We start from the raw sequence: 16006 nt of genomic DNA, 5'->3' as shown, positions 1-16006 counted from the left end.
AGCCCAAGGACCGCCCACCTCTATCCAGGTCTCATAAGGTGAGCATCCAAACTGCCTAGGCTCCCCCAAAGCCAGTACGTGCAGTAGGATCAAAAACCAACTGCGAGCCGGATGAGGGAGGGGGACTTGATCGGGGGAGGGGAAGGGAAATGGGAAGCGGTTGCGGGGAGGAGGCAGAAATCCTTAATAAATAAATAAATTAAAAATAAAATAAAATAAAATTAAAAAAAAAGAAAAAATAAATCAATGGATTCTAAGAACAGAGACATGGAGATTCCAGATGTGCTTGGGAGGTAAAAGAGTGAGTTGTCTAAACAAGGACAGATATTTGTCCTATGCTGTGGCAGTTTCTGTTACATCAAAAAATGAGGTTATGAAATTATTAGGAAAGTGGATAGAACCAGATTAGATTAAGTGAGGAACCCTAGGCCTAGAAAGCCAAATTGTCCTTCCTCACATACAGACTGAAAAGTTTCTACAGATGTGTATTTATATGGTGATAAGAGTGGGAAGAAGGCAGGGAACTAGAAAGGGCCACGTGAGGGAAAAGAATGCTTTCAAGAAGAGCAGCAGGGAGAAAACAGAAGACACACAGTGTGGTGTGGGAAGTCAGTCCGCATATGTGTTGCTTCTATTGGCTAATGAATAAAGCTGTTTTGGCCAGTGGCTTAGCAGAATAGACCAAGGCAGGAATCTCAAACAGATAGAGGGGGAAGAAGGCGGAGTCAGGGAGACGCCATGGCCATGGAGCCACCGCTGGAGACAGACGTGCTGGAAACTTGCTGATAAACCATGAGCTTTGTGGTAAAATATAAAATAATAGAAATGGGTTAATTTAAAATGTACGAGCTAGCTAGAAATATGCTTAGGCTATTGACTAAACAGTCTTGCCATTAATATAGTTTCTGTGTGTTTATTTCAGGTCTGGATGGCCAGGGAATGAACAAGCAGCCTCCGACTACACTCAGTGGAGAAGAGGGAGCTGGGGGCAGAATGGTCCAAGCAGTAGGAGGGACAAGGAGATGGGGAAGAGCAGGTGAATCAAAAACTTAATTATGGAACTGTCATAACGTTACATTGTATGAAAACGGATAAATACATTTCAAAAATGTGAATGCTGATATAAAAATTGTGTTTTTTAAATTGTGGCCTTAGAAAGCAAATTTTTTTAATATTCCTCTCAAAGTATCACAGAATCTCGCTTGCCAGATTAGGCGCAGCATTAAAGCATGAGACACTAGAGATAGTGAACAGATTTTAATAAGCACAATGAGACTACATTTGAAATCAGTGTTTGGCGTTCTTGGAGTCAGCTTCCTATCATAAAAGAAGGTAGCACAGGCCATTATGATAGACAGGTCACTGTCTTACCCCAAGATAGTGTACCCTGCCAATCTTAGGATCATTTCTGTTGTCAGTGCTCTTTTCTGTTTCCAGTGAAGTTTGAATTCATATTAGGAAGGCAAAGAGAAGATGAACATCTATGCTATGAAACAGTGTTATAAAATGAACAAAAGCAACTGGCCATTGTGGGCAGGATGGGATCTAGGATCTTGAAGCTCACTATAGATTGCCTGGATAGGGGGGACTTACATTTTTTCAACTGTCAAATGGAAAGACCAACAGGGCCCTTAGGGTTTTGCCGCCCTGGGAACTCTGCCAATTTGTTTGAACTAAACACAGCTCTTGGTAACAGGAAGAATGAGAGGGAAGTCTGAATTTGCCCAACCCCAAATCATGAAACTTAGTCTCAGGTATTAGTACGCTCCTTTATCATATACCCCTCTGACCACACCACACACGCACACCTGTATATACACACCTCTGTACACATGTGGAGCAATAAACTATTTCCAAAGAGAATGGTTACAGACACCCCCTCTCCCAGCAAACCACAATTTGCCAGAGTTCTAAAAACACTTCCTTTGAAACCCAAAACTCAAGTTCCTCTTCAGTGTCCCCGTCAGTAAGCCTCTGAGCTACTGAGGTCTCACTATCTCGCATGCCAGCAGGCTGTTGAGTGTGGTTCATCAATAACATTAGGAAAAAAACCCCACAGCAAACATTTCATTCAAAGCCATTTATCACTAACAGCATTTGGTATCTAGAAGGCATGTTTTACTTAAAACTAATGAGCAAGATCACAATCTTTCGATTATAAATTCCCCTTTCATCTTCATTTTATAAAAAGCCACGAGGAAAATGCCCGGCAGGATGTCCTTGACAGTAAGTACTTCTTTCCACTTACCATTAGCTTGCTCCAAAACTCAGCTTCCCTTGCGAATGGATCCATCCTGGAGGGAGAAATCTCTTGTGTGGCTTTGTCAAGGGTGTCCCTTGGATGGCTCAAGTGACCAAACACGGGAGAGCAAACATTTCATGCCGGCAACTTTCCTAATATTGACGGTTGCGTTCTCTCATACCTGGCAGTCTTGGGAGAAATGGAATTTACATATGTTGGGGTGAGATGGGTGTGGGCTTTCCCACAGTTATGATTCAAAATGGAGATATGTCTGAGCCAAGGGAATAATGCAACTCAGGAGAGAAAAGCATGTCTCTCATCACTGCCAATCATGGCACGACAGCTCATAGCGCCATGTGCAAACGTGCCACGCCTCAATCTCCATGCCAAGAACCTTCCAGTGGGCGGTGTAGGTGCCTTCTGGCATTTTTTTCAGGGCCAGTTCTAGTAATTACACACCTCGCAGCTTGCTTTAAGGTGTTTACAGTGTACAAAAATGTACATCTGGAATGCAGACAGGTTTCAAACATCCAGCATTCCTGTGGGTGACAGTAACCAAAGCTGGTAACCGAGGGATCCATTCTCTACCGTACCATTTTAGAACAGGTAAAACACGACCTTAAATAGCCACCTAAGCAGATAGGGGCTTAAAATATTCTTATTTCTCCTGACAAAACGTGGGAGAAGATTTTACTTCCTCAAAAATATCCTGGGGAATTTCGTCTGTGATGATCATCTGAGAGATGAGCATCCTCATTTTTTTCTTGAAGCTATGGCTCTAAGGATTGGTAGGAAAAATGTCTTCACTGTCTGATGAGATGGTTCACCAGGGACAGGAACTCAGTGACAAGCCTGATGACCGGATCCCCAGGACCTACGTGGGGAGGAGGAGAACTGACTCCCACAGGCTGTGTTCTGACCTGTACACTCAAGTCTTGGCACTTGCATGCACACACACACACACACACACACACACACACACACACACACACACAGCCCTCCCACTAAATAGAATGTAATTTAAAAAAGAAATGCACTTCTTTTTAAAGAATTTAATCAATTAATCTTAATCAGTCTATAAAGTAACACGTCTCATTGTTCCATTTTTCATACATAATTTGCTTTTGTATGAAAGCAAATCTTTGTATGTCTTTCTCATCTTCCCCACATCTTTTCCTCACACCCGTACCATTCCTTGTCCTCTTTTTGCTCTCATGTTGTGCCGGCAGAAGGAAGAGGGTAGATAGCGCCACACAAGGTCTGACGGGAGGTGTGGGAGAACTCTGACCATTTCCTTCTGTCGTCTCAGCCATTCTGTAATCAGTCAACATTTCTTGGATACTTGGTTTCTATAAAGAAGTGAAAACTCAAAGTTCACATGCAGGGACGGATTCTCCTTGAACGGCATTTCCTTGTGTGATCTGACATCATGCTCCCTTGGGCTGGCTTCTGATTACTCAGGCTTTCCTGTGCTCTGTCCTTTATAGTAAAACATAACTGTGATCAAAGGCTGAGCTGTGCCACCAAAGCCTGCTTCACAAAACCAGAAGCTGCCGCCGCTGTGGCAACACCCCGAGACCGGTAAGACGGTTTCCCCTTGTTAGTGTGGGTGAGGCTTCTGAAAATGCTCAGTCTAAAGACATTTCATACAGAAAAGCAGTTATTCACACCTGCTATATTTTCTTTCTTTCCTGGTTACTCCAGATGATTGCCATATTAACTGTTCATATTTATAAAATAAAAACATTGTTTATATGTTAAGAGCTCTGGGGACACATAAGGCACATGGGTCAGAGTTGCCAAAGGACAGTGATTTTTCAGTGAGGGAAAGCTGAGTTTTCTGGAAGGATGCCGAAGAGTCCTCCTGTACTCTTTTGCCCTGACAGCCCGAAGGACACAATTAGCCTACCTACTTCTTTAACCTCTGAGCCTTCAGAACCTGTTGTGCAGGTCCAGCCACATAATGGGTCCACCCTGGATTGGTGTGCAGCCGGTACATCAACCCCCGGAAGTGCGCAACTCCCTGGAGGACAGTGAACAACTATCTAGGCCTTTAGGGAGGTTTCCTCTTTGCCACTGGGGCAAGTCAATATTCTATTTGTGTTAATATGCATGATATGTTGAGTATGGAGACAGGCACTTTATGAAGGCATGGTTTTTAAAAACTAAAACCCATCCTTCTAAGCTGTATAACAAAACTCAGAGACAGACATGTATACACTTGACGCAAAATTCCCTGGATATTTAATGGAATCCCTTGGCATTTGTCAGTGTTTACAGCCTTTGTAAAACTACCTGTCAAATGTAAGTTTTACAAGCTGTGGATTTATAGACTGTGTTCTAGTAAACTTAAGGATCCAAGATAATCCCGTCTTCCCTCTGCTTGACTCACCTGAGATCACTGGAACGCTAAAGTAACTCTCCGGGAAAATCTTAGACTTCTTCCAAGAGAGCAGCTTTGAACCCTTTGATGATTAGCAGTGACATTTATGCTTACTCAGTTCCAAACCACTTGTGAGGAAACCAGAATACAAAGTTGATTTATATTTTCCAAGAAATTAAAGTGATTTTTAAGGGCTGGGAGTGTAGCTCAATCATAGAGCATGTAGCATGCACAAACGAGTCTGGGTTCAATCCCCAGAATGGCATAAACTGGGCATGGTGGTACAGGCCTGTAACCCCAGGACAAGTAGGAGATGGAAATAGAAGGGTCAAAAGTTCAAGGTCATCTGTGGTTACAAATGTACAGATCACCCACATTCATTACTAGAGTACCCTGGACCTCTGACAATAGCAATCAGAAAATTAAAACTATAAGCGAGCCTTGCCATGAAGGTTTGAGGTCTAATAAAATAAGACACGTCTCATCCTTGTCTAAGTGATCTACAAAAGAATGAACAGATGAGACACAGAGAACACACGTCTAGAAAAGCTCTTATATACAGAGAAGGGAGCAGGCAGACTCCCTGTGCTTTGGAAGTCAGTCTCCAGGACACCAGAGCTAGAACAGGCATAGTGAAGACCCTAGGTATGAGTAGAAGAAGATAAAAGAGTAAGTCAAGCTCTGTTTTTGTGATGTCCTATAGACAGTTTAAGGGCTGGCATGTGTCAGGCTGCTATGGCTAGCTGCCTTTGGCCCTGCAGTGTCCTGGAAGGACAGGGCAGAATCTCAACACACATGGACACTTGACCTGTTTTCTTGTCTCTGTCCACAGGATCTGGTGAGCAAGGTCAGGAAAAGGAAATGGGAAAGAAAACTCATCGCTATGAAGCATACGTGTGTGTGTGTGTGTGTGTGTGTGTGTGTGTGTGTGTGTGTGAGAGAGAGAGAGAGAGAGAGAGAGAGAGAGAGAGAGAAAGAGAGAGAATGTTGATGTTGGTTTGGTTGGTTGGTTGACTGCTTCTTTTGTTTGCTTGGTTGTTTCTAAGGAGAGAAAGAAAGGGCATGATATATATATATATATATATATATATATATATATATATAGAGAGAGAGAGAGAGAGAGAGAGAGAGAGAGAGAAAGAGAGTGCATGAGGAGAGCTCTGAAGGGCAGGTAGAGATGAAGTCTTTGCTTGTGCTCTTTGTATTGGGAATTAGCCAGGAAGGGTCCCTGAAGGACAAGGAGAAAGGCCTGCTCAGAGGACTCTTCACATGCTTCTTCCACAGCCTCAAGAGTCTAGTGAGCCTGAAGTGACATGAGCACCTTTTTCTGGACAGCAGCTCTAACTTAGAGCATCTACTAATCTCAATACCAGAGAGAACAGCTAGCCTAGGAAGAAGAGTTTCAGGAGATTTCTGGGATATTTTAGGAGGAAGTTCTGAACCAAAATGCATTTGACACACACTTCATTCTTGCACTTTGTGGGCACCAGCATTTCCTTGTCAGAGACTGTGAGGTAGACCCCAGTTTTTACTGGCGAGGGCAACTGAAGGCTGGAAAGTTTCCCCAGATTTTCCGTATTCACCCAACCGGACGTAGTGTAAAAGCAACATTAGTGGAGATGTGGGTGGGAGTTGGGTGGGCGGTGCTACTTTTATTTACTTGAGTGTGTGTGTGTGTGTGTGTGTGTGTGTGTGTGTATGTCAGAGGACAACTTGAAAGAGTTGGTTTTCTCCTTCAGGCTTGGGGCCAAGAGCCATTACCTGCGGAGCCACCTCATCGGATGTCTCACACTGTACGATAGTGGCCATTAGGACATTAAACCATGATTAAAATCCATGCTGATGTGCTTCAAAGTTCAAGGCATCCTGGCCTCTGGGACTCTCTGCTCGCACTGAGCCACTAACAGCCGTGCTCTAATAAGGTTAGTGTCTACGCAGAGACTGTCGAAGAAGGCATTAGACCCCACTTGGGGGAAGTTGTTAGAAACCCTGGGAAGACCCAGTAGCAGTTCACCCCAGGTTGAGAGTCTAAGTGAGATAGCAAGCGGTTCTCAACCTTCCTAATGCTGAGACCCTTTAATTCAGTTCCTCATGTTGTGGCGCCCCAACCATAAAATTATTTTTATTGCTACTTCCTGTATGAACTGTAATTTTGCTACTGTATGAATTGTATTGTAAATATCTAATATGAAAGACATCTGATATTCATCCCCCGTGGGGGTTGCAACCCATAGGTTGAGAGCCACGGTATAATGAGTATTTATCTAAGCCTGGAAACTGTGCCAAGGCGAAGGTAAGTGGTGGTTTACTAAAGCTGAAGGTAGCAGAAACTTTATACAATCTGGCTGTTATTGCTGTAATTATTGTTTTTTGAAATGGATTTAAACATATTTTATATAAGGAATTAAAAGTTGGCTAAATATTTGATATTAAAGGATATATCATTTTCAGCGTTTTTCAGAGTTCAACCTATTCATGGAAGTATTTGTGTACCCATGCACAGTGCATGTATGAGCCAGAGGGAAACACAGTTGTAGGTCCCTCTTGAGTCCCACCTTGTGGAAGGCGGGGCCTTTCTTTTTGTTGTTCACCTGTTCATAGGCTAGGCTATCTGGTCCAAGAGCTTCCAGGAATTCTCCTGTCTATCTCCCATCTCGCTGAAGAACACTTTGATTATAGATAAGTGTCCCTGTGCCTGTTTTATGTGGGTGTGAGTGGGGATTCAAGCTTAGCTTCCCACGAGGCATACCATGCACTTTCTCCCCACAGCCATCTCCCTAGCTCAAATATAGCTTAAATATTTTACTCTGAATTACATTTTAAAGCTCAAAAGTGTAAATATTAGTGATAGTTTTATTGAAAGTCGAAAAAGGATATTTGAATGGAAGGAAAATGACCCAGCCATTTATACTTAAGAGAATTTTCGAATATCAGGGCTATGGAGATTTGTTTTCAGACACAAGGGCAAATACACAATAAATCTCAGGAATGTTACAGTTCAGACCTCCACTTGTCTGGCAGACAAGGCCACCTGAGCTGGCTTCCTGGGCCACACCTGTTGGTGTGGACACACTTGGGCCACACCAGATCTGCAGTCATTTTCTTTATCTCGTTCTGCTATCTCATTCTCTCTCCTGAGCCCTTCCCTTAATGAAACAACATTTAAAACAATCATTAAAGTAAGCCACCCTTTGAAAGCGTCTTGTATCTGATGCTATTAGCATGTTGTTCTGGAAGGAATCAAATCCATAGTAGGAAAAGTGAGCAACGTAAAAGTATGTCGTTATGAGAGGGTCCATATTTCTTGGCAATGGTTGCTATGACTTGCTGTGAACAATTATACAGACTCAGAGTGAGGACAATTTGGTTGTGTTTATGTTGACAATATTCTCTCCCTCTGACACATATTGTAATCTCTTTATGATGGACCAAAATAGCATCCAGGCTTGGTTAGGGATGCACAGTTTCCATCCTCAGTGTCCCCAACAGAGCCACCCAACTTTTACAGAACTTCCCCAAAGGACATTTCATTCACACAAAAAGGACACTGATGCCGGGTAGAGGCAGAGATAGGTGGATGTCTGTGAGTTTGAGCTCAGCCTGATCTACAAAGCTTGTTCTAGGACAGCCAGGATTGTTACACAGAGAAACCCTGTCTCTAAAACAAACAAACAAACAAAAAACCAACCCCCCAAAGCCAAACCAAACCAACCAAGCAAACCAAAACAAACAAATAAGAAAGGACTTTGCTATCAGCTCAATCCCCAGTATATTTTCTTGGACTAACAGCGTTTCAACATATTTAAGACAGAAAACATCTTTTCCTTCTCATTTAAGATAAAAAAAAAGACTTCATTCCCTTTTCTACGGAAGCCTGCATGAAAGCTCCACCCTCAACCCCCTGGCACATTTATTTCCTACTAGCTCTACTCTACTTCCTGTCTCTCTTCTTTCTATGAAGTCCTGTGTGTTCTGGCAGCATAAGCTACAGACACAGTTAGATGCAGGTGAGGTTCGTCATAAAAACAGAAATCAGTTTTGGTTATCTTGCAAAAGTCATTCTCTAACGGGTATACCCTGCTTGATAAGGACCTTAGTATTCACTCTTGAAAGGTCTAATTAAGTATGTAAGTATGTAGTATTTAATACACACACACACACACACACACACACACCCATCCATACATATATACGAGTGTGTATATGTAAGTGGGTGTGTTTTGTGTATGTTTGGTAATTGAAGTAGAAGTCCAGTAAGCAAGTTAGGGAACCAGAAATCTTCAACTTCCAATTTAGAGGTAAATTCTGTTTAGACAACTCAGCTATTAGTCACAGAAGCACTAGGTTGTAGGTATTAGGGCAAACTGTCTTACAAATAGGTCTAAGTCTCTGTTCCATTTGGGGAGCAAAGAGCCGTTTAAGAGACCAATCCTATCTGGCCGCAGGAGGATTGGCATGTGATGTAACTAAACGGTCCCATAGTACCAGGCTGGAGTTCCCATGATTTCAGAGTTAAGGCTGTATTCAGTTGCTTCCCCTGTATCCAGAAGAAATCCAGGGGAGGAGGTGGTGATCTGGAAATGTTTTAGTAACATCTGGTCGGTAAGTGAGCAGGTACTGTCTTCAGGATTGTAACACCTGGCATGACCCTGACCATGTAAGCTGTCACAGAGGATCAGGATCTTTTAAAGTTGTAGTAATCAACCCACCCAGTTTATCCTTGTCCTCCTGGCAGCTGCTCCCCACATTCAGAAACCTCAGAGAAGTTCAATTATGTTTTTATTATACATTAGGAAAAAAGAACAACAGGAAGAAAGGCAAGTCATTCTTCTGCATAAAGCCTAAACTGTAGAGCCTAAACTGCTTCTACATTGATCTCCCAGGAAACCATGGCTTGGAGTAATAGAATGGTTGACTAATTTATGATTTTCTCAGCGTAACCTGATCAAAGAATTGATAATGCTTTAGTGTCTAGGGACTTCAAAGGTTGCATTTTTGGTTGAAGGAACACAAGCGCTCAATAAAAGTATTAGAAGTCACGTGTGGACAGTGCCCTTATTCTCTGGGATCGTTGAAACTCAAGAAACCAAATCGAATTAGTTTTGAAGTACAAAAAACAAAACAAGAAAAACAAAACAAAACACTCACCTCCTAAACAAGAAGGAAGAAAACCAAAGACAGATGCAAAGCCTGGAAAGTAATTTCAAGTCTGCACACAGTATTTATGAAGGAAAGCAAATCAAACAGAATGCTTAGGAATCTACAAGTGAAACAGAGATCATCTTTCGGTGCCATTTCCTCTTGCATCCTCTATCTATGCAAATTTAAAATGAGTGTACATGATTATATTTAAGGCCATCATGCATATTACCAAATATCCCTATTTAATAACAACTCAGGATGAAGATTTCTCTTATACCTATCAACATATTGGGAAGTGTTAGAGAGTGAAACCCACAGCTAGTCCCTGTAAACCTTTAAGTCCTATGATTTTCTAGTTGATGGGCCAAAAGGCTCTATGTCATGTCTCTGGCTTGCAGGCGGCTCCTTGCCCTTCTGTGGAACTCATTCCAGATCTTTCATTGTTGCATTGCAGTAGCCCCCTACCCTTTCCATCTGACACACTGGCTTTGAAAGGTATTGTTTTGGCTTTGGCAGAGGGGTGTTGTCTTGACCTATATCTTTGGCCATTCACTTGTCCTGAGATAAGCGGCCTTTGCAGATCACCAATGTGGACTATGGGCCGTTGGACATCATAGCCTGGTATTTGGCTCTCTGGTCCTGCTCGGGTGAGACTGCATGTGAAGGTAGCCCAGGTTTCACAGCCTCAGGAGGATAGCTGTCACTCATTGCCCAACGCTGACATATATGTCTCAGGAATTGGGATGTTCGCTTTGTCAGGCACTGGTACAGGGACATTTATAAGGAATGCAATTTTACAGAGAGGAGAGAAAAGGGACAGGCTTGTAATTGATGAAGGGAGGAAAACTCAGCCTTCCTGCGCTTTCCTCATCAATGTGAGGAGATGAGGATGGGATAAGTGGACCAAAGGAGCATTAGCTGTAGATTCACTTTCTCGACTTACAACACCTCACAAAATAATTCAGTAATGAAGTCCTCTTCTGCGGACTGGCAGCCTTATTTATCTGTCCTACCTCCGTTGCAGATCACAGTCATTTATACATGCTTTGGGGAAGGTGTCACATTTGGGCGCCAGAGTCCAGCCTGCTGTATGAATTTACAGAGGGACGCGTCCTTTCAGGACAACTAAAATGACTGCTTTTATCATGAGGATGCTTCCCACAAAAATAGCTTTTTGAATTATTTCAGTGATAGACACGCTCGATTTTGGCTTAGCAATCAGTATCATTATTTCTAATCCAAGGATAGGATGGCATGTCTCACAATGGCTTTAAAGTGCAGCCATCCCCTGTTGTTTTGTACTGTAAACAAAGTCATCTGGAGCCGTCGGTAGGCCCTGAATGAAGCAAAATGAGGAGAGGGTGGGGCAGTTTGGGGTGTGCCTGACAGGTAGGACAGAAGATCTGGGTCTGGCTGGGTACCAGCTGAACTAGTCAGGTGACCTTGGGCAGACCATACCTCCACATTCAGTTTTACAAAGCGTAGGAAGACCGCAAAGAAATGAACATACTGCATGCCTGTTGGGGAGCCCCATCCACAGGCTCTCAGCATGAAGAAGACCCTCTGCCCCCGTTTCAGTTCCCACATGTATAATTTTATGTTGGGGAGAAAGTTATGTGTCACCCCAGACCTCGCAATTTATCCAAGGAGCTGAGACTTCTCAGTTTAGTCTCCTGCTCCTCTTTTCTCTCTCTAGGCTGTACTGAATTCCACAAGGACCCGAGGTCTAGGTCATCCTTGAACTCTGACCACTCATGGCATTCTCATTGCCCTGGGTCACTCTATAGACCTGGTACCTGTTCGCGTTCATGGTACCAGCCTCCATCACGAAACATTCACTCTGTGCCCATTGTTCTTAGTCTGCCCCCTTTCCCTGGCATCTACATTTCCCATCTCGAGGACCCCTGCTGGCATTGTGCTGAATCTTCTGGGTCTCCTGTGTGTCTCCTCTTAGGGGCAGGTACTTCCTGGCACTGTCAAGCCTAAGGAATACTTCTGTTTGTTTGTTTGTTTCTTTCTTTCCTCTTTTAAAATGAGCATTAGTATTTTGCCTGCATGTGTGTCTTTGGGAGGGTGTCAGGTCCCCTTGAACTGGAGTTACAGACAGTTGTGAGCTGTCATGTGGGTGCTTGGAACTGAACCTGGGTCCCCTGGAAGAGCAGTCAGTGCTGTCAACTGCTGAGTCATCTCTCCAGCCTTTGCTTCTGTTTCTTAAATATTCACGACACTCTTCTTTCTCTAACTTGAGAGGCTAGGACATGATAAGAGACAAAGATCTTAAGGAAAAGAACATCATCACTGTTCATGGAGAAGTCTTATCTGTTGGGCAGGTATTGGTGTCCTGAATCTAGAAACCATTTGTGGCAAGTATATCTTTGTTTCTAGTTCACATACACATCAACTGGAGTTTGTGGCAGTAACTCTCCTTTTCTTATTTTCCTAAACGAGGAAGGACACAAATATATTTATTTAAGACATGCTGGTCTCTGCTGGTAGCAGCTCTGCCACCTTGGAAGCGGAGTTTTCTGAGTTGCTCCACCGGGAAACAACTCCAAAGTTCTCAAAGCTAATCCACATCACCCTGCCTTCCCTTCCACCTTCCACAGCAGGGAGTGAAGCTGTCACAAGGAACTATCACGTGAGTTGTCCCAGCTTTCAGTTCACACCTCTTTCTGCACCATCCAACCTCAGGATCACCCTGCAGAACTCCCACTTCCAAAGGAGATAGCTGACGTTACTCTGGTGTTTGGATGTTCTTTTAAAAGACGTGCATAGCTGGGCGGTGGTGGCGCATGCCTTTAATCCCAGCACTCGGGAGGCAGAGGCAGGCAGATCTCTGGGAGTTCGAGGCCAGCCTGGTCTACAGAGCTAGTTCCAGGACAGGCACCAAAGCTACAGAGAAACCCTGTCTTGAAAAAACAAAACAAAACAAAACAAAAACCTAAAAGACGCGCATGGAAGTCTAGGGCTTCTCTGGTGAATGAGCTCCTGTGTATTTGACTCATGCCACTAGAACCATCGGGGTCTCCCTTCTGCAGGGGGATACGGTTCCCAGGATGTACACAGTGTTCATGACTTCCATATTTCCCCATGGCCTGAAATGACAGGAAAACCTCAGGAAGTCTAAGATTCGTTTCGAGGGAAAGCTCTTTGACAACTGAACCTCTCGACTGGAGGAAGGGACCAAGAGCAATGGATTTGATAGCTACACAGCCATGGCGTTTCAGTTATCTTTCTAAATGCTCATGTATTTATCCAAGTTTTATCAAGGGTTTATTAGTACTGGAGTCTTAAATATAATTCCAGTGACCAAAGAAAATTGTCTGAAAATTGAAAATTTTAGTAGTTAATGTTTACTGAGAAATTCAAAATATCAGAGCAGCTTGGCAAAATAATAAATCTAAATTAATTGGCATATATGTATGCATGTATACACACACACATATTTGCTGTATGTCTGCACACTATGGCTATCTGGTTGTCCGAGATGGCATTCATCTCGGTCAGTTGGCGCCACTCTAACAAAATACCACAGACTGAGCAGCTTTCTTACAGGTTCTTAAGGTTGACACCAGAACGCTTGGGTTCTGGGAAAGAATAACTCAGGCTTTCAGCCATTATTATTATTACTGTTTTTTTGTAAACTCTCATGTGGTGGGAAAAAGCTGGAGAGCCTTTGGGGCTTTACCTATGAGACTGAATTACCTCTTTACGACTCCTAATATCATCACTGGGGTTTCAAATATGAAATTTGAGGGTAATACTCAAATTTAAGTCCACTGCACTGTTCATTTATGGTCTCGGACATGGTAACCAAGAGCCCTTAAATTTCCATATTTAACAATATGCTTTTATACAAAGGTTACGTGAAGCTGATGGAATCCTTCCATGTAAGCATCTCGACCTTGTCTTCTCTAGCCACAGCGACTTCATTCCCTGCACTCAAAGCTCCACCCAAAACGTGGGGTGACAAGAGGCTTTCTTGACTTTCTCCATCTGGCCTGGGTCCCTTTTCCTCTTGATGGTACTCTGCTACTACAGTCCCAGCTGGTCACTTCTCTGTGTGTAATGCATGTGTGTGCACGGTATATATGTGATCTATCATTCTATCATTCTCCACCATATTTCTTTGAGAGATCTCATTAGACCTGGGCTGTTGGCTAGCGAGCCCCAGTGATCCTCCTGGTTCCACCCTTTCCTCTCAGCACTAGGGTTCTGTGTGTGTGTGTGTGTGGCCACACCTGGCCTTTTACCCGAGTGCTGGTTTCAAAACTCAGGTCTTCATACCTGCAAAGTAAGCACATTTAGCCGCTGAGTCATTTTTCTAGCTCATGCCCTTTTCTTCCTTTCTTTATTCCTTTTCTTTCTTCCTTTCCTCTTTTGTTCTTCCTCTTTTTTTCCCAGTAGAAATGGCTCTCATATGTGCCTTTGTGTATATATGTATATACATACAGACTTTGACCCTAGTGGAGACTGAGCCAAGCTATAAACTTGGGAAGGCGGGAGCCATGGCATGTGCTATCATCTGCTTAGGTAAGAACTCCAACGTTGACCGCTGTGTTTGGAATTGCTTAGAAAGCTGATTATAGGAAAAGCCTCATAGAGGGGACCGGATCTTTCTCTCCTTAACAAACATGTTTGTTTCTCTAGAGACACTGTCTGCTTATCCTGCAGCCTGCCTGTTTCCTAGTCACTACCAATTAGCATAATTACTATCTCTAGGTCTTGCCCTTTATTGATCCCGGTAGTTAAAGCAGTTTACAGTCAAGAGACACACTGACAGGAAGCACAAATGCATTCACTAGGACCTTGAATGGCTTTGTTCTTTTTCTTGCAATTACCTCCCTCTGCTTTTGCTTTGAATTACTTTCCCTTTCCTCGTTCTCCCCAAGTTCGCTGCAGCACAGATTCAGGATATCCCTTAGCCCAGTGACAGAGAATCCTGGGAAGATGTTTACCACGAAAGCCCCATTTGCATATGGACTAATGTGAATGACCTGTCGGTGTCAGTGTGTAGTCAGATAAATAATCAGCCAGGAATTTATCAGATGCCACAGCAGCACCATACAGAGGGCTAGTCGAGCATTTTCAGCTGCTCGAAGGGGTTGAGGCTGGAGTCCCCAGGCTCTGAAAAGACTCTCACCAAGATGCTATTGAAGAAATGAACTAACAGTAAGGGAGCTGGCAGAACACCAGCCCACATCCTGAACAGTTGGTAAGAAAGGCATTCCTGAGTTTCTAGAAACCAGAGGTGTGCAGTCACAGTATTTGCTATGAAGAGGGTTTGTTCTGATTTAGATAAGAAATGCACCAAGCCAAGGAGTGTGCTGAATACTATTAACATATCATCACAGATGGTGTCTGCCTTATGCATCTTTGCATACACACGTAAGATGAGCTTGCAAGAACAAAAAGGTGCCAGAAAGCCCAGGCGAGGCCCTCTGAGGGCAAGTATCTCAGAAAGCCCAGAAGGGCAGGAGGGCAGATGGCTTGGATGTCTCAAGCCAGTTCTGACTGGGTTGTAAAGGCTGGTGGGGCCTGGCTTAGGAAGAATCTAGACAGGCTGCTCAGCGGTGTGCAAGGGTGGGTATTGTTTACCAGCTCGGTGTGTCAATCATAGGACCGGGGATGTTTCTGGGAGTCTGAGCCTGCCCTAAGCCTGGTGAGAAAAATGCTTTGATGCATGTGTGATACTTTCCACGACACTAGAAGGGAATGGATGGCTCCTGCCGTAGATTCTGCATCCAGGTCTTCCTGAGTTCACCTTTGGCTAGACTCCAGCCAAGAGTGATGCCAAGTCTGTCCCCCGGCTCTTCAATCGCCAGTCTTTGTTGTTCGGTAACTGATGGGAGCTGGCTGTCAATACTCTTTCCTTGTCACTGGCATCTAAACAGCCAAATGTGCTTTTAGCTTATTAAAATGACAGGGACAATGCAAATTCCCTTTTAGCAGTAAAGAAGTGGAGAGTCAGGGAAAGAGCTCAAGGGATAAAGCACTTGCTCCAAATGGTGACTATCCTCAGGGCCCACCTAAAGCTGGGTCAGGTAGCATATGTGTGCAATCTCCATGTTCCTATGATGAAATGGGAGATGGAAACTGGAAATTCATGGGTTTGGGGTTTGGCACACTGGCATACCCAGTGGCAAAAAAACAGATCCTGTTTCAAATAAGATCAAAGGTAAAGACCAAAAGCAGAGGTACACATACACACACACACACACACACACACACACACACAC

Source organism: Microtus oregoni, unplaced genomic scaffold (assembly GCF_018167655.1).
Source record: "Microtus oregoni isolate MIOR12 unplaced genomic scaffold, Mior012 000033F_ref0000390, whole genome shotgun sequence".
NCBI classification, from domain to species: Eukaryota; Metazoa; Chordata; class Mammalia; order Rodentia; family Cricetidae; genus Microtus; species Microtus oregoni.
The sequence above is the reverse complement of the archived record's forward strand: the minus strand, read 5'-3'. Positions refer to the sequence as shown.